General features: G+C 34.0%; 1 protein-coding gene across 3 annotated transcripts in view; it reads right to left on the bottom strand.

The window, feature by feature from the left end:
• Positions 1-6867: 6867 nt before the first annotated feature.
• LOC138698530 (serine/threonine-protein phosphatase 2B catalytic subunit 3-like) overlaps positions 6868-26747 on the bottom strand; it is an 805310-nt gene continuing 785430 nt past the window's right edge. For all 3 annotated transcript variants that reach the window (XM_069824525.1, XM_069824526.1, XM_069824527.1), the window contains one exon: positions 6868-25071. The gene's annotated coding sequence lies outside the window, so the exon portion shown is untranslated. The remainder of the gene's footprint in view (positions 25072-26747) is intronic.

Here is a 26747-nt window from a genome sequence, read left to right as displayed (position 1 = left end):
AAATTTTGTACATCAATGAAAGTAATATTCCTCAAAGTTACTAGTGTCTTTTCCCTCTTCTTAAAGATAGGTACAATTATGGACTCCTTCCATTGTTCTGGTACAATTTCCTTTTCCAAAATAGCAAGTATAATCTTATAAATTTCACTAGATAATACATTTCTACCCTCTTGTATTAATTCTGCTGAAATTTGATCGATATCTGGAGACTTGTACTTTTTCAGCTTTTCTATAGCAATTTCGACTTCAGAAAGTGTGAGTTCGAGTATAAATGGCTCAGCAGTTTGTATATCAAAATTAGTAGCTCTCTGTAGCATTGTGGTAAGATGAATTACTTTGATTATTAAAAGACAACTTCCCACCTGAACATATTCCGACCCCATTGTAGCCAATTGGCTTGTCGTCAGCACGACATCTCATCCTGCTCAAGGTTTTCCCGTGGTTTCCCATGAGTAATAAGACAAATGTCGGGTTGAACCCTAAAAGAAATGGGCCACGGACCACTTCCCTTCTCCCACTCTTTCTCTTCTACTATCACAAAGAACTTGCTAATTTCTTAGATAACAACCTGTATTATGATAATAGGGGAAAATAAATATATTGTAAGATCACAGGGCTAACGGCTTCGAAGCTGGGTACCTGGTTCTAATGAAGTGCACTGGTAGCAATTTAAAACATGGGGGCATGAGATAGTTACTCTGCCTGCCATAAAAATTCACTTCAATTAAATCCCCAAGGTTAAAAAAAAATCAAAATTAATATTAGTATTAATAAAAGTATAAAACATAAATAATACAATAATATTGATGTTTGCGTTTACCTTGATCACAGCAACTTCACGATTAATACTTTCTTGGCATCATTTCAACAAGTTTTCATTCATCTTCCAAAGTTCTTCTAAAGAAACATTTGTTAATCCTTAGAATTATACTATTTTCCGTTGCCAATCAGGTTAAATGGGAATGATCCTTTCTCACATGGTTCCTACCAATAAATCGAGAGTCCAGATTTGAGCATGTTATTCATTGTAAAAACAATATTAAAAAATAAACATTCAAAAAGAAAATGTATTTGTGAAAGATAATAAGGTGGTTCAAGTCATCATGAGGGAAGAAACTTTCTCATGAAATTTCGGCCAATGTATGGGACTGGTACCCACTGAGCATTGTGATGTACTTGGGGAGCTACAATAGGTAGTGAAATCCGGTTGCGAAAGCCAGCTGTAATGGCTGGGGAGATCATCGTGCTAACCACACGATATCTCCATTCTGGTTGGATGATCGTCCACCTCTGCTTCGGCATGTGAACGTGAGGCAAGCAGCCGGCTGGTCGGTCTGGGCCCTTCAAGGGCTGTGGCACCACGGATTATATAATAAGCATGAACAAGGACAGCTCTCTATTGGTGTGTAACTCTGGGCTCTCCACCATAAGTCAAAATAACTTCTTGGCTTGAAACATAAAATAGACAGTCATAAGAAGCTGGGCTCTTATTTTAATTTCTATACTATGCAAAGATTGTGAAAAAACATATTTCAACCAAATTTTCTACATTAGCACCAATCTCATCAAGTTTCCGAAGCCAAAATCAGGACTGTATGGTGGATATTCCAATACTTTTCAGTGGAAAACTTGCAGCAGTGCAGCAACTTCTATGTTTATTGATCAAATTATCAGAAATTTTGTTACCAAAGTTTTTCATTACTTGTTTGTTCCTGGTTTTGAAGATGGGGTTCCCGCTGTGGTTGAAAAAAAAAATTAAATTATGGTTTATTTACTAATGCTCGCAATTGCAGAGGTTATATCAGTGTCTCCAGTGTGCCGGAATTTTGTCCCGCACGAGTTCTTTTACATGCCAGTAAATATATTGACATAAGCCTATCACATTTAAGCACACTTAAATGCCATCGAACCCGCAACCTCAAGAATAGAAGGCCAGCGCTATACCGACTATGCTACTAGATTGTAGTTTATTTATTTTGCTGATTACCTCATATCTGACTATACTTTTTTGGTGTTCATTTAGCTTTTGTGAAGCTATAATAAAAATATATTATCACAATTTTATGAAGATAAAATTATAGAGGAACAAAATGGTTTTCGACAAGGACGTTTATGTTGTGACAGTCATTTCATTATGAAAATTTTAATAGAAAAGCAGAGAGAACTCATTTAGCATTCACTGATTTTGTTAAAGCATTTGACAAAATAGACAGACACATTCTTTCAGCTATACTGCACCATGATAATGTATCAAATAAAATTATTTCTTCTATTTATAGCTTATAACAGTGATTCCCAAACTTTTAAGACTCATGAACCTCTTTCACAAGAATCTGAATTGAGCAAATCCCTTATTAATATAAATAATATTTAACAACCTCAAATTAACTTAAAGTTGCTGTAGTTAAGGTAAATAAGCCAACTTTAGGATTGCCCTAAAAAATAATGCAACAACTCTTAAAATATTGAAACTACACAAGTTCAAATAAGTACACATTTGGATCGATGTTATCAGGCCTAAAGGGCCATGGTCTCTTGGCGCTGTTGCTACCATATGTTTCGTCTGCTGCTACGGCAGACATCATCAGTGGTGTGGCACACGGGGGCGCAAAGATTTCCTTAGCGTGCTGGGGATGACTGGGACTGTGGCTGGTTGCCTTGCAGTATTTAAGGTCGGGATGGATCGTGGCTCGCAGTTGTCGCTGCGGTCCGCGCTGGTGGCCGACGTGTTGTGATGAGCTACCGTCGTGTTCGGCTGTTGTATGAATGGTTTAATGCGTGTGTTTCTCAGGGCTGGGTACCATGCTTGACTGACTTTAAGGCCTTCTTCCTTCTGATTGAAGTTGTTCTTGTGTTTGTAGATTTCAATGGCCTCTCGATGTAATCTGACATAGAAGTGTGGTGTCCCGCTTAGGATGTCAATGTTCTCGAACCTGATGTTGTGCTCCCCCTCTTTATACGCGTGTTTGGCTACTGCTGACTTATCTATGTGGTCTTGGTGGCAGTTCGGATCTTGGAACTACGTTGAGTTGTCCCTATGTATACTGAGCCACAGGAGTATGGGATCCTGTGTAAACTCCAGTAGTCAATAGTCGGTCATGTTTGTCCTTAGCCGAACCAACTGCGCGTCTGTTTCGTTGGAAGGAAGACTGTCTCTATGTCGAGTTGTTTTAATAGCTTGCTGATGCATTCTGTGACCTGTTTAAAGTATGGCTCATCATAACACGTCAGCTACAGTCCCAGTTGTTCCCAGCACACTAAGGAGATCTTTGCACTCCATGTGCCACACCACAGACGATGTCTGCCGTAGCAGCAGACGAAACGTATGGTAGCAACAGCACCAACAGACCACAGCCCTTAGCCTGGATAACATCGATCCATATAATGCCGGCTAGGAAAGCCTACATTCCAAGTACACATTTATTTTAAATTTAAAACATGAATGTTTGTTGTTTAGTCAACTGTCTGAAGACAGGTTTGAACCTCATAAGTGACACCATTAAGGCATCTTTCATGAGGCAACAAGGCCAGCAGATAATTGGGAAGGGTGGTCAGTTCCTTTGCCCCTCCAGTGTATACAATCGCTGATTAGCTACATATTCCACTAGTCAAACTTCAGATGCATACAAACAATTGTCTTCCTCTGACACATATCGTCAAGTGAGATGTACTGCCTGATAAAATAGATGTACATATCAGCCAGAACCTCAATCAGAGGTGAATGAAGTAATATCAAAGAAGAGAAATGCTTTCCTAGTCTCATGGGCAAGTGGGTTGATATTCATAAGCAGTGTTGGCCCTCCACTTGAAGAGTTCAATCCACTCCCTTATGTACAGACCCAGAAACAAAATTTGAGCCACCTGAATTTTCCAAGTTCCAGTTATAACATACTGCGCATGCTCAGTACCACAATTCTTTGCGCCGGAAATGCCAACAAATCAGCCATTGTTACCAATTTAGAGGTTTTCTCGCTATAGTCGCGACGCTGTTATTTCCGGCGTGACTCCTCCTCTTTGCTTACGTCTTAGGAAGTCAAGGCTCTATAAAATCTAGGTAGGTAGTATCGTTCGCCATTTTTGTTCTTTCGTTGCCGTTACCAGACGAGGAATGTATTTGCCACACCATTAAACATTATCATGTCATAGCTCCTATGATAATAAATCAAACGCACTGTAATTCAGCAAATAATTGAGCAGCAAATAACGTCCTCGTGTGCTTTCTGCGAACGCCAACGAAAGAGCCAAAATGGCGGGCGGTTATATTAAGTATTTATCGAGCCTTAAGAAATGAAAAACGTCTTCATCAGCGAATCACAAGACGCACACGTTTAAATGTAGCCGACTTGCAACGTGATAGGCTGCTGGAAATTAGAGTGACGGGACTATAGATCTGGCGTTTTTTCAATGTTAATTTAGCGGGAAAAATGTATGAAATTTGTATTGCTGATATAGGCATTTAGCAGGTATTTTTAGCACTTACAGCGGGAAAATAATCTCATTATACACTGACAATATAGTGATTTAGCAGTTTCTGCACTGTTTCATAGTGGGTTTTTAAAAACTGAGTTTACAACACTGATTGTTTTCCAGTACAGAGCATGTGCAGTATGTTATAACCGGAACTTGGAAAATTGAGGTGGCCCAAATTTTGTTTCTGGGTCTGTACAATCGTGGTTGTGAGATGACAGATGAAACAGCATGTAGAGCCCAGACGAGAAGGTATGGCACCAACGCAAGGGACGCATTTTAGTTCGTTTGCTTGGACTCACCCTCACACTCAACTGGAGGGATGTTGGGTTAGTTGGTTACTAGCATTCTGAGTGTTCAGATCGTTCTGCTACTACCGCTATTGCTAATACTGAAAACATAGTCCGTCTGAGCGCCCTCATTATGGCATTGTCTAAGGTGTGAAATCATAGAGTAGTTCATAGTCAAGGACATGAAATAGCATACAATATATGGAAATTCATATCAGAAGAGGCTGTAAATGGAATATCAATTCCATTGAAAAGCGTGTGTGCAAGAGTACTGGCTACCACTGGTATTTCAAAGCGAACCTTGGCAGAATCAGGAAAGAAGGGAAAAATATTGAGGCAGGAACAGTAGATTCTTTCTCCAGTCCAGAAAAATCACAGCCGAAGAAGAAGATTGTTGCAGCTGTAGACAGTTTTGATGAGGAAGTCTAAGAAGACTCCTCTATAATTTCTACACTACGCATAAGCAGAGGCCGACTCTGCAATCGCTTCTTCCAAGAATGGATATCAGTGTATGACTATGTGAAGAAAGTAGAGAACAATTACATTGAAAGTGAGCACGTGATGGACAGTACTTTGGAGAACATTTCCATAAACTTAGGGACATTTGATTCCAGCACAGATCAGTCGTCTGATTCGGACAGAGAATAAGAATATAAAGATGGAATAGTGGACGTAATTCCATTAGGTACCTTTGAACTCTTGAGTAGGAAAGTGGTGATACTAAGGTAAGACGAATGTTTTTAGAAAGAGATGAAACGGATATGCCTGCCGCTCTGAGCTTGAGAACCGTAACCCAAACAACCCCCACTCCTCTACCCTGCTGACCGACAACTTAAAACTTAGCGCAGGTTGGTGCCATAACATCTCGTCTCAGCTCTAGCAAACGACAGTCAGTGAAAGAAGTTACATATAGGGCAATCTGCTACTACTACTATGATGGCATCACAGCCCAAAGTCGAGCCTTAGCCTCCTTAATTTTCTACCTCCAACTGTCCCTGTCTTGTGCTAATCTCCTCCAGGCAGTTGTTCCGAGATAGTCCTGAGAATCGATCGTTACCACACCTATCCACCTATTTTTGGGTTTTTCAATTGGTCTTTTACCATGTATTTTCCCTTCTAAGATCTTCTTTGGTATTCTGTTCCCTTCCATCCGATAGACATGTCCGGTCCATTCAAGCGTCCTTAATTTGATGAAAGTAACAAAATCGAAACTTCTATATAATTTATATAGCTCGTTATTATAACGTATTCTCCACTGCATATTTTCTTGCACTGGTCCAAAAATTCTTCTGAGTATTTTGCGTTCAAATATACCTAGTTTAGCTTCTGTCTCCTTAGATAATGTCCAAGTTTCGCTTGCATAACAGAGAATACTTCTAATAATTGTTTTGTATATTTTAAGTTTTGTTTCCTTGTGCACACAGTTAGATTTCAATATTGCGCTTAATGCAAAACAGGCCTTATTGGCTGCAGTGATTCGACTCTGTACTTCAATTAATTCGTTATTGTTACTTGTCATTACTGTTCCAAGATATTTAAACTTCTCAGTTTCTTCAAACATGTTTATTGTCAGATTAGGTGGGTTGTATATATTCTGTTTATTTCTTGTGTCATCCGTTTGGTTTTACTTGCATTACTCTGCAACCTGATTTTAGCAGCTCCTTGTTCCAGGTCTTTATACACTTCTTCTCCATTTTGAATCTTGCGTACACCACTTTTAACACTTGAATATAATTAATTGATGAACTAGTGGACTTACTAGTGGACTTCTTCTATTGCTGTCAACGACCGTCCCATAACATCCAAGTCATCTGCGTATCCTACTATTTGAACACTTTTGTAAACTAAAGTGTTGTTAGGATCTATACCTGTCTGTGTTATCACCCAATGTAAAGCAAGATTGAAGAGTAAGGCAATCTGAGTCTTCCGAAATAGACTGTAGGGTGAGTTCCACTTAAAATGTTTTCTCAACTACAGCACTGTAAACTGCTTATCAAAAGGGTATCATGGACAAAAGATGAAAGATGGGAAAACAAATTTCTTATTCTAAGGCAATTTTTCAGATTTCACGGGAGGAGGAGAATGAAAGGAGCAAGTATTTATAAAACAATTACACATGGAAATAATAGGCTTTATTTTAGAATTTCTGAAATTTCTGTTGAAACAATGCAAACATTCACAACAAACTAGGGGAGGGTTATGGAGGAAGGTATAAATGGTATGAACAAATATTCATGTGTTGTCGGAGTGGGGAGAAAATATGGAGGAAGAAATGGCACTGAATTTTATATAATATGTACAGTATATATTTCATTATCCTTATGAATAGTATTAATTAGCTGTATTTACATACCTGTACTCATGCATTATATGAGATTACCTGTATGTAAATCATGAGTAGATACTTAATATATTATGTATGTAATTTATATTGTAGTGTGTATAGTACAAAATGTCTCGACATATATATGTATAATAAGACTAGTTTTTTTCTTTCCCACTCACTGAGACAGGTTCAACCAAGATACACGGTATACAAGAATAGTACACATTACTGTATGAATTTAAGTAGGTACCAATTTGTACCATTAATTGAATTGAGTAACATAAAAAAAAAGAGGATGGAGTACGAGTGGACTTCAAAGAGACATTTCCTGTTTCTCTCCCATAAAAAAAGTTTCTTTTATCCTTTAAGAAAAGACATTTAACCTTGTCTCAGTGTGATGAAAATGCACACACACAAAAATAAAATAAAATCAAGGGGGAAAGTGTGGGGCAAAACAGGGCGAAGTTAACAATTGCAAAGGTTTCTGGGGGCAAGGAAATCTGAAGTCTTCATTCTTTAGGAATAAAATTAACCAATTATAGCAACACTCCTCCTAAACGTTGTAAAAATTAAATCTGTACTTGTTAGAGGGACCAGGAAAGTGTTGCTCTATTCGATGAAGAGTTCAGAAACTTGAGATAGAATACACAGCTGCTGATTTCTCAGGATGCTGGGAAGTGACTGAAAATACCCTTCTACTGCAATAAGAACAAGTTTTCTTGTTACAACATTTAAATTTTGGTCAAATAGGGTGATCAGATGTTTTTACATACACTGTAACGGCTTCATGTTTACATCTCTTGCATATATACATGTACATTTCTTTTTTTTTTTTTCATCGTCAAACACAATAATTTGAATAGCACATTAACAATCACTAAGAGATTTTTTTGCTGCTATTAATAAAATATTAAGCTGCCTTTAAACTTCATAATCCAGTTAGTGACGCGAAACATTTCAACATTTGTAAGTTGTTCAACCCAGTACGATTCAGTAAGATATTCACGATTTTGCAACCAATCACCCTACAGAACTGACCACTGTAACTATTATACAGAAAGGAGATTAAATGAATGGCTTTAAACAGGAGAGAGAGAGAGTTAAAAAAGGAGTTGGTTTGATTGTTTTACCTTTCAGTAGATATATTAGAGAAATACAATACCACACCAATATACACGTGGTATTAATGGACTGATTGTATTGCAGGTAGAAAAATATATTAATATAATATTTATAATAAACCAAGAGAGAACATGTTGTGCCAAAACTTTGCCACAGACTTTACGAACACCAACTTATTCTAATAATGAAAAACAATAGTTATTGTATTCTAAGACTTGTTAATTATACCAACTCACCTGTATGTTTAAATTGTATATCGTTAAATACAAAACAACGTTTTAAATAGTATATCTTTCGCATGAAAACTTAAGATGTATATATTACGTCTCTCGAAAGTATACCTCGCCATTAAAATCGAGCTTCTCACTATGTATGTCAGTTCAGCCTTCATCCTCTTCTTTTGCCTGTCCTTAAATTTAAAAATTTTTTAAATTCATATAAAATATCATCAATTCACTAACAAACATTAGGAAAATGTTTATATACAATTATTATAATTATTAGCAATGTAAATGTGTTAAAATTAATTTTATCGCCAATAAGTTACAAGTTACTGCATTAATATTAATTATAGGATAAATTTATGATTTTGTTCGTATATACCTGAAGAAAACTGCAGAAAAAACATTTGAATTCAACATGAGTGGCCATCTGCAATTGTCGGTTTCTAGCAAAAGGGGTATAAGTTTGATAAGTGCTAAATCTGTGGTGTATAAAACAGAGTCGGGTATATCTTCTTAAAATGCTGCTGCTTCTTCTGTCATTGCAATTCCACTTTTACTCTATTACCACTACAACAGTATTTCATAAACAATGAACAGCATCTGGTCATTTAGGAAAGAATGATTAATTATCTTACCTAACCTCAAATGTTCCTGTAACTTTTAATTTAATAGGGGTCAATATCTTCAAATAACTATTTCTCATAGCCTTGTTGAATACCGAGTTACGTAATTTTCAATCATAGAAGAAAATAATAAATTACGATGTTCTACGTGATTTTTTTCTAAACACATGTGATTCAATAACCCTCAAATTATCTATTTTAATGTAACAATATAAAATATGCATATTTAATGAAAAATGAAATCAGATTTCGTTTCTTTTTCTGGAAACAACATTTTTTTTAAATATAATTATTATTATAATTTCAAACCTTTTAAAACTTGGTCCACAAAAGGTTCAAAACTTTAATAAAATTAAAAATCTAATTTTAAGTTTACTGATGCACATCTCAGTATTAAAAAGAATACCAGTACAAAAAGTGTGACGGTTTTAAAAATGATCTGACACTGATACAAGAAAGTAAAAATTTTCGAGCTGTCTTGCAAGAAAGTAAATTCTTGATATGTCTATGTTAAATTTCATAGTGATAACAGCTTTGAGAAATCAGTTTCCTTTTATATGTTTTTTATTGGACTTTATGATTAAAACGTTAATCATTTTCTTAGTATTTTTAAACTGCTCGTTTTAAATCTGAACATAAAAAGCGTCAAAAGTATCTGTGAGCGAAATAATGTTTGATATAAAGGATCTCTCTTTAAAAGATATTTACAGAAAAATAAGTGATTGTTCACATTACATAGAATATATTACAATTCTGATAAGAGCAAAATTAAATCAAATTCACTTATTTTGGTACCTAGTATAAAAAAGTGATTTATTTTTATTAAAATGTAACAGGTTTGTATCAAAAGGTGGTTTTTCGAAGAGTTTATATTTTTTATCAAGGAAATTGGTGTAAGACGCAAAAACTCTAAATCTCAGTTAGACAGCTATTTAAAAGTAGGCACCCTTTCTGTATATAAATTTTTTTTTCAGTCACACTATAAGATCATAAAAGAGGATATAAAATAATAAAAACAACTTTCTTACAGTTCAAAATGAATCTTCTGTTCTCCTTACATTATGCAATTTCCAACAATGATACTACTTTTGACTAATACTAAAAAACCTAGAGCTATAAGAATCTCATTTTCATATAAAAGTTACATTTCTTAAAATACCGGTACTCTGATTATAACCCCCAACATCAGAGGATCAAACATTACACCATCTAATGTAATTGTACATAGAACATTAATTTAAAATACCTGCTTATTTAACACATATAATTACTACCATTAAGTTAAAACTGTTTAATGGATACAAATGTAAGCTACAAGCAAATAAATAATATTTCTATATGGAGTTTAAGCTTAACGTAACAAATAGAGAATTTAGTCACCATTTAAATCTATCATCTAAATTAGATTACTAGTTTTATGACTACACATTACTAGCGTAACATTCCACAAATATTTTTCAAAGACAACTAGCTACACGTATAAAATGTAGAACTTTAGGATTATTCAAATAAATTCCATACATACAAATTAGAAAGAAAACCACTAACAACAACTAGTACTAACAAGAGTTGCTTTTGGAACTGGAATTCAGTCTTGAGAAATATAGTGCAGTGAGAAGAAGGGCAAATAAAAATTCGTTTAACTTCATTTATTACTGAAAGGCTTCGAACTATACAGGTTGCTGTAAAAATAAATCTTAAAACAAACTTTAATATATTTAATTCAATATTTAAAGAAAGACAGGAAATAGTAATATGGACATACATTTTTTTTTTGTCTAAAACGAAACAATGACATTGTTTTATGTTAGGATTTTAAAAATATGTTAGATTAATTTGAACAGAAAGTACAACTCTAAAATAATTAAAGAAAAATATATATACTTATATATTTAAATTAGAGAGCAAATTGTATTACTTTATAAAAACAATACAAATAAAACTGTCAATATCGTACACAAATCTAGCTTCTACATGAATCCGAGTTACTAATAATATTATATACTAATATTTTAACATTAACACAAATTACGTCAAATGATAAAAACCACTCTTCTCCTAGCAGAAAAGAATTGAAGGGAAAATTATTTTAAAACTGGGAAATCATATTTCACGTTTTTCATTCAAGTTTATAATAGAAACTGAATGAAACATCAGGCAGTGGATGCAAACGTTAACAAACTAGTTTGAAATTAACATATGAATTTATATCAAATTTAAAATATTGTTAAATTATGTAAAATAAGGTGCACACTTTTAGTCAAACTATAAAAATAACATTCCTAATTATAGTATTAGTAACATTATATCATAAATGGAAACAAGCTTCAACATGATAAGCAAAAAGAGTTAATAGTTAGTACGTATAACATTTCGGTTGCACTACAACATATTAATTAATCAACATCTCTTAAGAAAGCATTTAATTCCAATATTACATCGATTTTCCAGTTTGGAGACAAAAGTTTGAGAAGAATTCGTGATGAGAAAAGATGACGTACGAATCTGTTTTCTTCTGGTACATACTCCCATTTTTCCTGGCATAATTCCACCATTTACCCGCCAATTCCTTAACATTCCTATCACTTATGGAAATCCAAAATATTATAGAACTATGTAACATTCCTAACAGGTCAACACTATGAAACTACTACAGTCAAATATTCCAAGAGATAAGTAATCTAAAATTGGCTTTAATGCCATAATATGGCATGTATTATTGAAGGGGTGAAGATATTACATTATGTATCAAACAAGACAATGTAAAGAGATAATATGCACCCGCATTTTGACCAATTGACACGTGCGCCATTTTGTATAGAATGTTTCCTTGAAAAATGGCCCCAGCCTTCAGTGACTCACATCAGATCATAATACGGAAAATTGTCAATGAAACATTCTATATAAGGTCATGGGGATTATAATCTGTAATATAAAAATATATAAAAACTAATCAGTCATTACACTTCGGACATGTTGCAACATTATCAACTGTCTGCATTAATTTATGACAGAAACAACGACAAATATTTATACAATAAAATCTCGAATTGAGAAAATAGCCAACACATATCAAAGCATTTAATAATTCTCAATCAAATATTATCTCCTTATTGCAATCATCGTTGATACTAAAATCGAACAGCTTCAACTACGTTTCTTTGAAAATAAGACGAGTTCTCTGTGTTACTCAATTCTTGTTTAGAGGCTCCTTTTACTTTTCTTGTCAAGACTACGCAGACTTTGTTTTTTATATTAATTTTCGGACTTCCTTGTAGCTCAAATATAAGTTATTACAGGGTAATGTTTCGAATGCTAGCACAATCGGTTTTATACATCACAGACATGGGTTTAAATTCAGCAAATCAAACCGGAATTTTTGGCGAAAAAAAAAAAAAGACTGTAACGTGACAACTTTTCTTGGGATACTTTCATTTTCCTTATCATAGTTTTTTCAATAATTAGTCTTATCATCAGCTCATGAGATACAGTGTAGCCTATCAACAAACACTGTTATATAGCTTCTGATTCATGATATTAGCTTATATCTGACAAGTCACATAAATTTGAAACAATTAAAAGAGGAAAAAAATTTGAATCAACAAGCCAAATAATTCGATTAAAAAAGGTTATAGAATTTTAAGGTTAGGCTTCGGTTTGTTGTGACATCGTCAATAAACTACGTTCATGCATAGTTTCTTTATTCCAGTGATCACAGTCTACAGCTCTCTTTCCTTTTTTCTTTTTCGTACGTATTCGTTTTCACGCAATTATAAAATTGAGAAAAATAATTTTGTCGCTGTAATTGTGAAAGAAACTTCCCTTAATGGAAGAAATGGTAATTTTCACAGTACTAATAACTAATAGGTCTAAATCTTATTAAAAATTTTTAATAATGTATTATATTTAGGGGTGTGATTTTTTTGGTATTAAAGATATACGCGAAATACCAATACGTAAGAAAAAAAAATTATGCATGGAAAATGCAAATCCTTCAATGAAAGTCCAAAATTAATTTAAATATATCAGCAAATTTTCGCGAAATTGATAGAAATCCACGAAATTACTTCATAATCACAATATTTTCAACAAAAAACAAGTTTCATGGAGAATTTGCACGAAAAATAAGTTCTTTCAAATAAAAAGTGAAATTTTTTTCGTTATAAAATATACATGAACATTTCTACATATTTACCATTAAGCATTATATGCATGTGGCATCTGGCAATGATGTACACATAGTTTCAGGGATCACTTCCAGAGAGCACCGCAAGCAGATGAGATTCAACTGCCTTCATGTGATCAAAAAGGCAGTGCCATCACCCCCTTACAGTCGAATGAAATTTAATTATGAATATAATTAATAAGGCAAACAATTTTCTGTTAGTTTCAAAGGGATTGCTTTCAATAATAATTAAAAAAAAAATGTTACTTCAATTTTTTTTAGTTTCTTTAAGGTGCGAAATATGCACGAAATATTCATCGAAATCAGGGCAAAATAATCACCATAAAATCACACCCCTAATTAAGTTTAATTATTATGGTAAATCCATGTATATTTTTTTGCCATTGGACATTTCTGGATCTAGCTCACCACTTTTCATGATTGCGTTTGGCTGCCACAGAACACATTTCTGACATAAACCTGTATATCAAATAACCATACTTACCTTTCATATTTCATTTTGACAGTTTACAAAACACTTCCTATCACTATATTTGTTTAACTTGGTTATTTAACGACACTGTATCAACTACGAGGTTATTTAGCGTCGATGAAATTGGTGATAGCGAGATATTTGGCGAGATGAGGCCGAGGATTTTCCATAGATTACCTGACATTTGCTTTACGATTGCGGAAAAGCTCGGAAAAAACCCCACCAGGTAATCAGCCCAAGCAGGAATCGAACCCGCACCCGAGCGCAACTTTGGATCGGTAGGCAAGTGCCTTAGTCGACAGAGCTATGCCGGTGGCTATCCTACCATTGTAGGCTGCCTACAAAGACAAAGTATAAAATAACTAGGAATACAATTTCATATAAGTACATACAAGTATTCTGAGAAATTTTGATAAAAATGAAAAGCAATAATACAAATCAATGTATTTTTTAAAATATTAAAATAAAAAAAAAGTAAACTAACTCAAATATTCGACAAATTTAAAAAAGTGCTCAAAACAATAGTAAAAAAAGAAAAGAATTTTAAATTTTATTACAATGATTCTTATAAATTTGGAGTGATCCTTTACAGCTAACAGAACTATAGTTTTCAGATTCTGGAAGTATAGGTGAAAAAGTTTCCAAATCTTGAACATTATTTTCTGTGGACATTTTTGTGCGGATTGGAATTCAGTTGTAAAAGAATTGTGATTTGATATGTACTCATTTAACATATTTTTCACTTTTGAAAAATTACAAACGTTTTGCTGTCTTCTCACAAATAGCTGTCAATTCTGGACCATTTAAATACGCCATTTTTAAGGCCTTCTTCAAAAAGTGCATGCGACACTAATCGTCATGAAATGGCTCTTGAGAATCAATCAACAGCAATGATCACCGAAACTAACGTTTGTTATTGTAAACAAGATAATTTCGTTGACTGTAAATGGACAAGATCACGCCAGAAGTCCAATGAATAGTATCTCAAAGATTAATATTATTTATGAAGTTTTATTTTTGTGTTCATTACTGTATTTCATAGATCTGTTCTTCTGTTCTAATTTGAATCATCATTTTACTCACGTGATCGAAAGAACTCTACCCATTTCAATTTATTCATTTATCATTTTACTGCAGTCTTTTATAGAACATGTTTGAGTAAACTTATAAAACCACTTTCGTATTATAATAATATTAAAAGGTACTGTTAGATGAAAGAATAGAGCATTGACATTGCATACTGGAAGTCTGGATTGAAATCCCAATGCATTACAGTGCAACTTTTTATGAACAAAAAGAGTCTTGGAATGGGTTTTCCTTTAGGAACACCCATTTTCCGTCAACATTCCATTATTTATCCAATGATTATGATATTAAAAAAAATAGAACTACCTCCGTACAGTATACTGTAGGAAATGTGTATGCAGATAAAGTTATCTTGAGCTTCACTTCGCGACTATGTGAAGGGAGGGAAGGAAGCATGGATCTACAATGACCTGCTTTTTGGGAAACAAATAATTCCAAGAAGACCACAGCAACATAGCCAAAAGGAAAGGAAACTTATGCCAATTAAATTAAAATGCTGCTGTCTATCTACAAAATCTTGGATTCTGGAAACAAGTTTTGAACACATTTACTCAGTGCCTAAGCAGTTGCCTAGAGCAGCAATTTCCAAGGGGGCGGCATTTTCTGTCTCTCTTTCTCTTCCTTTTTTTTTTTTTCATTTTCATTTTACAGTGAAATTTGTTTTTAAAACACTTGTTGGTAAATATTTTCTGACGTTTGTTCTTGAAAACCTTGTCAAAGTCGGATATTATTTTGTTATCGCATTGTTGCGATCATGGTAAGAGTAAAGGCTGGTTCACAATAAACCGGAAACGAGAATCGGAACGAAAACGAAAACGGTAAAATTGTTAAAATGTGTACATTTAAATGTGAGCATTCACAATTAACGAAAAGCTTGCCGGAGCCCAGGATTGGGAACGGAGAGTTGGCCAAGTTTCAACGTTAGCGTTCACGTTTCCGATCACAGCCCACTAGGTTCATTCTATCGCCATCTAAAAGCTATTTTGTCGTCATATATTTTGCAGCAAGAAGACCGTGACATAATCTATGCATTATTTTGTTCTGTGCTGTGCATCATGGAGCAAGTTTTATAAGATGAGATTCTAATATTGAGTGTTGAGGAAAATCCTCACGTTTACGATAAGCGGCGCGCCTCGTATAAAGATGAGAAAATGAAGGAGAATACGTGGCTTTCAATAGCTGCATCTTTGAACACCAATCGTAAGTGAATCATATTTTATTACCGTATTGGTTGTATTACACACTACAATGTTTCTTCTCTAATTATTTTACGTTATGGTAGACTTAAAATAGGTTGTGATAATAAAGATGCATGGGCATATTTATAGTACCGTACCTAATGAAATGTTTCAGTTGAAATTTCGAAGTTGGTTAACCTGTGTTTATGTTGGCTGCCTTGTACTCATGAGAGAACGCCATTGGTCAATTATACACAAATAACATCAGAATGCGTAATATCGACTTTACATATCGTTATTGACATGCATATCGATATGCAAAGTCGTCTACGTTCTCGGTTTATTGTGAATCAAAAATTTTCATATTCACGTCCTCTGCTACTCGTTTTCATTCTGGTTCTCGTTCCCGGTTTATTGTGAACCAGCCTTAATCGGAAAGTGTGCAGCTGCATAGTTACATTGTAATACCAGTATCATGTTATTATACTATGGATCTACTTAAATTTAAATGCTTGTATAAACAATAATGCACTGTAGAAAATCAAATTGGATGTGTTTATTATTATCGCTATGAATAGTAACCAGAATTCTCAGTTACATTTCCAATATAATATATCGTCAAAAATACTATTTAATCACTTTCCAGTATGTGCATTATATAATTCGATATGAAAGGTTTATTCTGGAAAGAGCTGGAGTTTATTTTAAATTTACTTTATACTTCCTATCGAAGTAAGAAATACTCGTAATAATTATACCACACACAAAACCAATGCTTAAAAATAAACCACAGCCTGGCTTTCACAAATCAATTTTGTTTCAACAAGGAATAAGTTTGAATATGTTTCTTTGCATCGAGTCTGATATGCTTCGTCAGGTCGACTTTGATGACATCATCAATTCTTTCTCTGTGAAGAAAATGCGAAGGAAATATTTATAATTCACAAGATGCAAGTATTTTGAATCCAGTAATTTACTGTTTTCTGAATTGTAACATTTCATTTGAAACTAATTTAAACTAAACATGACCTGTATAATAGCTGCTCATAAACTGTTTGTGGGAGTTGCGGGGTGGCAAATTTCAACACTGCCTAGAGGCAGCACTATACCTAACTCCGACCCTGCATTTACTACACAAATATACTAACAGCAAAAGTTCTAACCTGTAGGTACGATAATTATGTATGCTGGTTTCAAACACATACAATAACTTTTGTTAAACTGCAACTAATGAAGTATTCATACTTTTAACGAGAATAAAGTATTATTAAACTATTAGTCAACTAGGAAAGAAAGTAGATGAAGATAGCTGTGAGTTTCTACATATTGGTACTCATTTCAAGTCCTAACGTCGACAACAATTAGTTTATATCCCCTGACTGAAATTCAGAGCATCAACAACCAAGTTTGATACTTAACTATCATAGCATCAATCTAGTTTCATTATCCAGCTTGTAGCAATTTCATGGTTTGCATGAAGGAGGTATAAGATGTTATGTGCTTAAAGACCAACTGTACACTGTTTCGAAATGTATTACTGACAGTTGTTATGTTATTACTAAAATGTTTAATATACAGTAAAACCTCAGCCAAACGAAAACCAGTTTAATCGAAACGTGTAACTCGTTTTAAATTTTATAGAAAATTTAGTTGTAGTGCAATTACAAAATACAAAATTTACATACGTACAATGTATGGTAAAATGATGTTATACTTATTTTCAATTTCAGTGCTTTATGGGCAAAATATAGGGGCAAAATAGTTTCGAAGACAAGTACAGAACCCTGATTATCCGCCACCCTATTAAGAGATTGGTGGATTATTCGTCTATCTTTTTCGCGCTCTCTTTTTTTTTTTTGTACAGAAATATGTTAAGTACTGTACATTGTACTAGCATGTTCTTTTTTCTAAACAGTGTTATTACAAGTCCTTACCCTTACACAGTCTGGTCTGCTGTTCGAGTTGTTGTGCTGTACAACTTCTGTATAAAATGTCTTCTACAGATGTCAAAAGAAATCTTGTTATGCTAAGTTACGTATCGAAAAAAAAGTGTAAATAATTAAGTGGTTTGGGGAAAGGGAAACTGTGGCTCATCCCGTATCAGAATACGAGGTTACAGCAGCGGCGGATTTTCAGAGGAGGCAAGGGAGGCTGTGCCTCCCCTAATATTTTACCAGAACACAATATAGCAATAATAATTTCAGCTGAATTAAGATCACAGACAAGTTACAGCAAATGAACATTTTTCCTTTTATATTAATTTTACTATTCACTACGACTAAGATGTAAGTTACGTAAGTCGACCACATCCAGTTGGTGATGCCTGCTCGCTATACTGTAGATAATACAAATAATTCGTACTGAAAAATAACAGATAGCGCTGTAACCTGTATAGTCGACATCTAGTAGCCTGCAGTGTCTATGCGAGAGCGGGAGAGAGGAGTCGGCTACATGACGCTACTCCCCGGTAACCATGACAACAGCAGTTCAACCAATAAGATAGCTGGTTAGAAGAGTGTTTAAAATTAATAGAACACGCGAGGGGAGCCGATTTGGAGACGTCCTACTGTCAACTGACAACTGTATTGCTTATAGTCGCGGCTGGTTTTGGCTGTATTGGGAAGCTCTGTCTCTTTCTCTCCTCTTGGTTTTAGAAAATTGAGTCACGTTGTTAGTTTTTTCTCCCTGCGTAAAAGTTTTCATTTATGTTGTTAGATTTTCTCTGTTTGCGGATGTTCCTGTTATTTTATTCTTTTGTGTTACGACATGTATTTACTTATACAGTATTTTAAATGTATCGAGAGTTTAGAAACAAATGCAGATTTGTCTCTACCTTCTTCTAGTAGCAGTTATTCAGTATGTTGTGACCTATTTGATCGGTTTGCGAAGAAAGAGAAACGTCGAGTTAATTTGCTGTAAAATTAGACTATGTAATAGTAATGAGCAACCCCCGGATTCTTAGGTTCGAATCAATTTTGTTGCTATCTCCTTACTCTCGAAATAATGCTTTTCTTATTCGTTTTATGTAGCAAAGCGTAACATTCTTAAATTCAATATGACCTAATTCGTAGGTTAGGACTTGGAGTGTCCTAAAGAGAGGCAATCTTTACCAAGCCGTTGTAATATATTAATAATATGTTCTTTATTTTTATTTTTTCCCGTAAAATCATATAAATTCCTAAACATAAGATTTAAAATCCTAAAACATAAATTGGAAAACCTAATTTTAATTTCTTAAAATCTATAAATTCTGCGCTTGGTAATGAGGTACATCACAGGCCTTATATTTTTATATTCTCATGATTCACGTCTTGGCCTCCCCAACTTTCAAACCCACCGTCCGCTACTGGATTACAGTGTATAAAGTATGTAAATCTACAATACGAGACCTCCACTATTCCTATCTTTCCACAGACAGACATTACAAGGAGTTTCCTTGCCCCTTAAAAACCAGTTGTTAACAACCAGACATAAATTAGTGAACTTCTGGTCCACTACTGACTACTGGTACTTAGCGTGTTAAATACAGGACAAAGAGAAAATTACAAAAGTGTTGTTGCTGTTTTCTAATGCCAGCCATTTGACAATGAAGTCATTTGACCTCTTGCACTCCAAAAGTATGTCATTCATTAAATTTACGAAAATCTTCTATGGTACAGATTATCTGATTTTTTTTATTAACTGTTCAGCCCACTCTCTTCGTTACCGCAGATAATAGAGGTTCCACTGTAGTAGCTGTCATAAGCACGTCAGAGAAATGCCTATTGTTTTTGCAAGATGGCTAAATGCAGGTATGACATTGCTGCCAGAAAAAGATGCAAAGAAAAAAACACATGTTTGCTATGTACTGCATATTTTTTGTAGAGCCACCAACATAGCTCAGTCGGCAGAGCTGTGCTCGGACTGAGGTTAGATTCCTGTTTGGTCTGATTATCTAATTGGGTTTTTTTCCGACGTTTTCCTCACCATAAGGCAAATGCCAGGTAAACTATGGCGAATTCTCGGCCTCACCTCACTTCATCTCGCCAAAAAATTGTAATCTTATGCAATTTTGACTTGTTCCACATCTTAAAGCTTCAATGCAAATGTAAGATCTATGAAATACAATAAATGAAATGAAAAAATGAAAGAATAAAAATTCGGAATTTTTCTAAGAAATAGTGAAAAATCAATGTTGAGATCTGGAAATACTGTACCTACTGTAGCCTATGCATTGTATCTTTTCTTTTTTAATACTGGTACTGGTACAAGTGATGCTTTCATGTACCGGTACACAACTTAAGAAGAATCAGTTTTCATTCTTTTAATTCTAAGAAAGGGTACACATTTATTATTCGAAACACTTTAAATGGGATCAGTCCTCTTTATTTCGGTTAACAGAGGTTTTACTGTTATGTCAAGAACATGATTTCTTTGTTGAGTCATGTTGTGACTAGAATTTGCGACTATTAACATAAATAAAGAAAAACAATAAAAATTAAGGTTACTTAAGGGATATAACCTACGATTTACTATATGAAATTAAAGTCACTTCAAAACAGTTTAAAGGTTATTAACTTTTCAGTTCAGTTATAATGAAAATCTGTTGTTTACACCGAAATTTGAAAAATAAATTATTGTGGCATCTGTTATTGGATTTCAACGCATTTCAGTAAAATTCGCCATTAAAGAGATGAACACATGATGATGTAAAGTAAATGAAATAACAGATAGTTCCACGAAAATAAGTTCGAGTGGGTAAAAACATCTGTTAAGTGTGTGTGGAAAAGCAGTTCAACATGTTCTATCCGAAATGTAACTTGCAACAAGGGTTTGCTTTTCAATAAGTGGTTTGAACGGGCCTGAGGAACAGCTACTGTTACCATAAATAAAGAAAAACAATAAAAATTAAGGTTACTTAAGGGATATAACCTACGATTTACTATAATAAGGTCAACAAAATTAAATCACTTCAAAACAGTTTAAAGGTTATTAACATTTCAGTTCAATTATAATGAAATTCTATTGTTTGCACCGAAATTTGAAAAATAAATTATTGTAGCATCTGTTATTGGATTTCAACGCATTTTTGTAACATTTACCATTAATGAGAGGAACACATGATGATGTAAAGTAAATGAAATAACAGATAGTTCCACGAAAATAAGTTCGAGTGGATAAAAACATCTGTTAAATGTCTATGGAAAAGCAGTTCAACATGTTCTATCCGAAATGTAACTTGCAACAAGGGTTTGCTTTTTAATAAGTGGTTTGAACGGGCCTGAGAAACAGCGACTGTTAACATAAATAAAGAAAAACAATAAAAATTAAGGTTACTTAAGGGATATAACCTACGATTTACTATATATGGTCAACAAAATTAAAGTCACTTCAAAACAGTTTAAAGGTTATTAACATTTCAGTTCAATTATAATAAAAATCTATTGTTTACACCGAAATTTGAAAAAATAAATTATTGTAGCATCTGTTATTGGATTTCAACGCATTTCTGTAAAATTTACCATTAATGAGATGAACACATGATGATGTAAAGTAAATGAAATAACAGATAGTTCCACGAAAGTAAGTTCGAGTGGGTAAAAACATCTGTTAAATGTCTGTGGAAAAGCAGTTCAACATGTTCTATCCGAAATGTAACTTGCAACAAGGGTTTGCTTTTTAATAAGTGGTTTGAACGGGCCTGAGAAACAGCTTCAATAACAGGTACAGAAACTGATCAGAATAGCTTTTATTCAGATCGAGGTTTCTCCCCAGGTGACACTAGTGTATTACCATTTCTTTAAAGTGTGATGTTACACTCTGAATAAAGTATAGTGAGGAAGGAGGTCATCAAAAACCATTGATAACAGTAGTAGTTTTTGTCTTCTTTTGTCTTTACGAGATATAGCAATAACATTTATTTTAATTAACAACATTGGCAAGATGATCACACTTCTCAAAAAGAAATATAAAAAAACAGTCCCACTTGCGAATACTGTACAATTACGTAATGTTACACACAAGAAGGGAGGGTTTATGCACAATGAGATGAGTGAGGGGAGAAACTTGCAGTAACAACAAATCCAGGAACAATAGAAGTGACGTGCACTTCTACTGCCGCGTCCGACTGGACGGACACGGGCACCCTCGTCTCCACTGATACCCCAGCAACATTCTCACATTTACCAGTCTGTTTCGTCAGCCTTTTCAAGTTCTTTCATTTGTAATCCTCCGTGCTTATGACCGAGGAAAAGGCAAATTCACGGAAAATAATGGAACGACACATCAACACAAGATATTCACTGCAAAACTTTCCAAGACACCATGAAAAGTATATAGGTTACTTCCTTACAGACTATGTAGTAGAAAAGGCAAGAGTTCCATCTGAATGACGAAACTTTTGGGAAAAGATCAGAAGTAATTTACACCCCAAGCAATGACTGAAACAGGAGACATATACAATCCGATCATTATAGCAAATATGCATTTCAAAAGGCTTCGAGGAGAACTCCAATTCTCTTTCCCCGATATATATGGCAGATATATGACATTATTTCTGAAAAAGATGTGACTTTCTTTGCTTTGTTGGGAAATAGCATCTTTCCCCTCTCAAAGTATCTTTTCATCAAGAAAAACAGACACTGGCATATGACTGGACAGGAAGCAAGTTTCTAACAAACTACAGTTGAATGAAAAAACATTATACTAACGTTCATGATTTGTTTACTGTACAAAGAACAAGTCCCTCGGCATCATCTGCAAGTCTTCGTGAGATAACATTGACTCTGTGATCAGTTCTATGGTTGCGTTAGGTCTTTCCATAACCCTTGGCATCACTCTCTCACACACATGCATTCATTCTTTCTTGCTCTCCATCTAATTTACACTGAAAAACCGTGACACAATTTTTATATATAATTAATTAGATTTTTCATTAAAAAACTTAATTTTTCTAACAAGATCCCTACAAAGAGCCAAAACATCGGATTGAGTAAATAAAAAATATATACACACAATAACATACACAGATATAAAAACGTAACTTCTCCGCTTGTTTCAACAGTTGTTACGAAAATAACAGTATTCATTGAAGATGAAGATAGTAAGAAAAGATGGCGGCAGTTAATGGGACTAAATGAAACAAATATATAAAATTCTTAGCAAAGCTGGAAGGGAGTAATATTATTCCCCTCTCACTCTTTCCTATAGACCACTCCTTTAGCCACACCAGCGTTTTCCGAGGGACGTAATATAGCATTTATATAGTATAATTATTCTCTTTTCTTAAACTTTACATACAAGGAATCCCGTACAACGAGTCTTACACACTCTAACCTCAGTAGTAGTAATTATGTATGTAACATGTTTGTACAAGAAAATGAATAAGTACAACTTGGTAGCAAAGAGAGATATCATTTTCATTTCATTTTCCTTAGCAAGAAAAAACACACAAAAATTATAATGTATTTAATAGTACAACCTTTTTTTTAACATTTTAAATGTATATTTTTATTACTTTTGTCATTCCTTTTCTGTTTTGAATATCCGGATTTTCTTATGATTAAGGCAATGGAAACATAGTAATCGAAACTAACCGAACTGCAAGTTGCAGATAACATTCAGACCTCTCTAGCTCGTCCCCGCATACTCTGGTACCCACAGCCATTGCAACCCGATCTCTCTAAGCTGTGGTGACCACCTGTCTCCCTCCGTTGGATCTAATTGACTATGTATAAACAACGCGTGCACGGATCTGGATAGAGAGGACAGACAACTATATTGCTTTAAATGCTTTGGCTAGCAACAAACACCAGAACTTCATATGAGAGTACAAAAGTATCGTGTAACTTTAAAGTCCTCATCTCCATTTATTCATTTGTTTAAAACATCAATAAAAAGGAACCACTGACAGGAGGCTTTGAATTAAACAAGACAAGTGGGCTCATATGCAGGGTTGTCATCACAGATCGTTTTCCCTACACTTCTGTGTCCTCTCTACCCAGATACTTGCACCAACAAAACGTGGTTCCACTAACAAGGGGGTCCTTCAGAAGGATATGCCATGACACTTCTCGCTCCACTATTCTAAACCAAATAAATATAACAAAAGAGAAATAACAAAATTAAATTAAAAGGGTCAAATCTTCATTATATCGAGACTATTGAGTGCCTACAGAATATCTAGAAAAAAAAAAAATAGTCATCTAAACTGGTGAAAGGAATACACAAAAAATATATATATTTAAAAAGGTTAACAAACTTCAACATTTCTAAGAACAAAATCATATGAGCACATATTCTGGCCCACTTCTAGCCGACAATAAAGGTATAATAATGAGAAATACGCCAAACATTTGCAAAGTAAAATCAGTTTCCTGGGGAAAAAAAAAAAAAAAAAAAAAAAAAAAAAAAAAAAAAAAAAAAAAAAAAAAAAAACTACATAAATAGGCCACTTAAACTATTAGGCATACAATAACGTAAAAACACTGAAAGAAACAAATTAAAATATATATCAGCTCTAAATTACTGTATAATATGTAACAAAATTTAACATGGCTGGAAAACGGGTGAAAAGCGATAACGATCCTTCTTTCTTTTTTCAAAAAAAAATCTTATGACTAGCAAAAACAGGTGATGGTCCAAAAATTGTTACCCCCCCCCCCCTTATACCCTGAAATAATATTTGATTTCAACAACTTGGAAACACATATTCTTCTGAGAGGCCCCTTGTTACTACCCTTTCATACATTCTCCTCTCTCTCATTCAGTGTCTCACGCAGGGAGCGGTTGCCAGCACTGTGATTCTGAGTAACGATAACCAGGATGTTCCCATTGCCGGGTTTGCACTGCAGCCCGCTGCAGCTGTGCCTTCATGTTGCAGGCAATGGCCATCAAAACTATCTCGAGATAGCACACTAGCAATGTTGACGATGACATGGATAGTGTTGTTGTTGTTTGGATGATGTTAATGGTGATGACGATGGGGTTTAACCTACCAACACAAGTAATGTAGACATGGAAAAGTAGTGAAATGGATGGTGGTGATGATACACAATGCACCCATTCATTGTTGCCACCATTACAGCAGGAGATGAAGCATTCAGCCTCTGCTTCAGACCTGTAAATATTTAACATCACAATTACTACCGGTATGTATGGAAATGTAACTTCAGTATTGTTTTATTTACATTCCATGGTATTCGTACATTGCTTCACAGCTAGAATATGGAACATGTCAAAAGAATCTTAATAGTACTACAAAGTACTAATTATAGTCACAAATATACACAGAATAGTTCTACAATATAGTCTACTAGTACAACACAAAAGTTTAGTATCATTACTTAATACAAGACAGAAATATTCATGTCATAATATTGAATGCCATCATAAGGCAGCAAAATATGTCAAAATGGGGAAGGGACATGGTGAGGAGTTAGTAAAAGACTTAGGGTGGGAACTTCTCAAATCAAGGCGACGAAAAACCAGACTCACCGCATTGTTTAAGGCACAAATGGGACACAAAGCACAGACCGATATCAATGCTAGATTAACAACACCATCATACTTAGGAAGGACTGATCATATTAGGAAGTTTAAATGTAGAAAACAAAGAAGGGACGTGGCAAAATTTTCATTTGTTAACCGCACAATAGTAGACTGGAACAGCTTACCTGCGGCAATCTTTCAGGGTGGTCCTCTTAAAATCAATACATTTAAGGAATGGTTGAGAAGATTGGACTGAAAATGTAATTGGAGGTGCAGTGTAATTATTTAAGTTGTCATGTAATTAATTGAGTTGATATATAATTAAGTTGATATGTAATTAATTAAGATGATATGTAATTTAGTTGATATGTAAATAAATTAAGATGATATGTAATTAATTAAGGTGATATGTAATTAATTAAGATGATATGTAATTAAGTTGGTATGTAATTAATTAAGGTGATATGTAATTAATTAAGATGATATGTAATTAAGTTGGTATGTAATTAATTAAAGTGATATGTAATTAAATTGGTAATAGTTGGGTGAAATAGAAGTACTTACAAGTTAGATTTACTTTTGCTTATCATAGGCGTTATTATAGAACAGTTTTTATTTTTAGTCCTAGGTTTATTGCAACTTCTATTTATAGATTTACGTTTATTTTATTTTATTTCATTCACGTTAATTTTATTTTATTTCATGTAATTGTAATTATTGTATATTATATATTACTGCCACTGGGTGTATACCCAATTGTAGTGTTAATAAATAAATAAATAAATAAATACAAACATACATACATATATACCTACAAATTCACCTACAGAATACAAGGCATGAGAAATTAGGTACTTCTTTAATTTGGCCATAAATAATCTATGTCTTGAGTTTGATTTTTTATATCCATAGGGAGGTTCTTAAATATTTTTACTGCTATATAACGCACTCTTTCCTCACAGCATGATAGACTTGCTGATGAAGTATGAAAGTCATTTTTTGATGCGTATTTAATCAGCCTTATTGTTATGTAACTCAGTTTTATACTAGAAAAAAAAAAGTCGTCAATGGTCCTGCAGGCCATTAAAGAGAATAAGAGAATAACAGAATTTCAAAACTAATATTCCTTTTTTTTTTTTTTTGTAAAACTACTGTATTTCTTCAAAATTACAGGAACTTCTGCACGAGGATAAAAACAAGCAAAATGGTAAGAAGAAAAAAGAAAAGAATAAGGAAGGGGAGTACGAAAAGAAGCAGTGAAGGAGAAAGAGTGTGATGACCCCTTCAATATAACTTGAATTGTCT

The sequence above is a fragment of the Periplaneta americana genome, chromosome 4 (genome assembly GCF_040183065.1).
Source record: "Periplaneta americana isolate PAMFEO1 chromosome 4, P.americana_PAMFEO1_priV1, whole genome shotgun sequence".
Lineage (NCBI taxonomy): Eukaryota > Metazoa > Arthropoda > Insecta > Blattodea > Blattidae > Periplaneta > Periplaneta americana.
The sequence above is the reverse complement of the archived record's forward strand: the minus strand, read 5'-3'. Positions and strand labels throughout refer to the sequence as shown.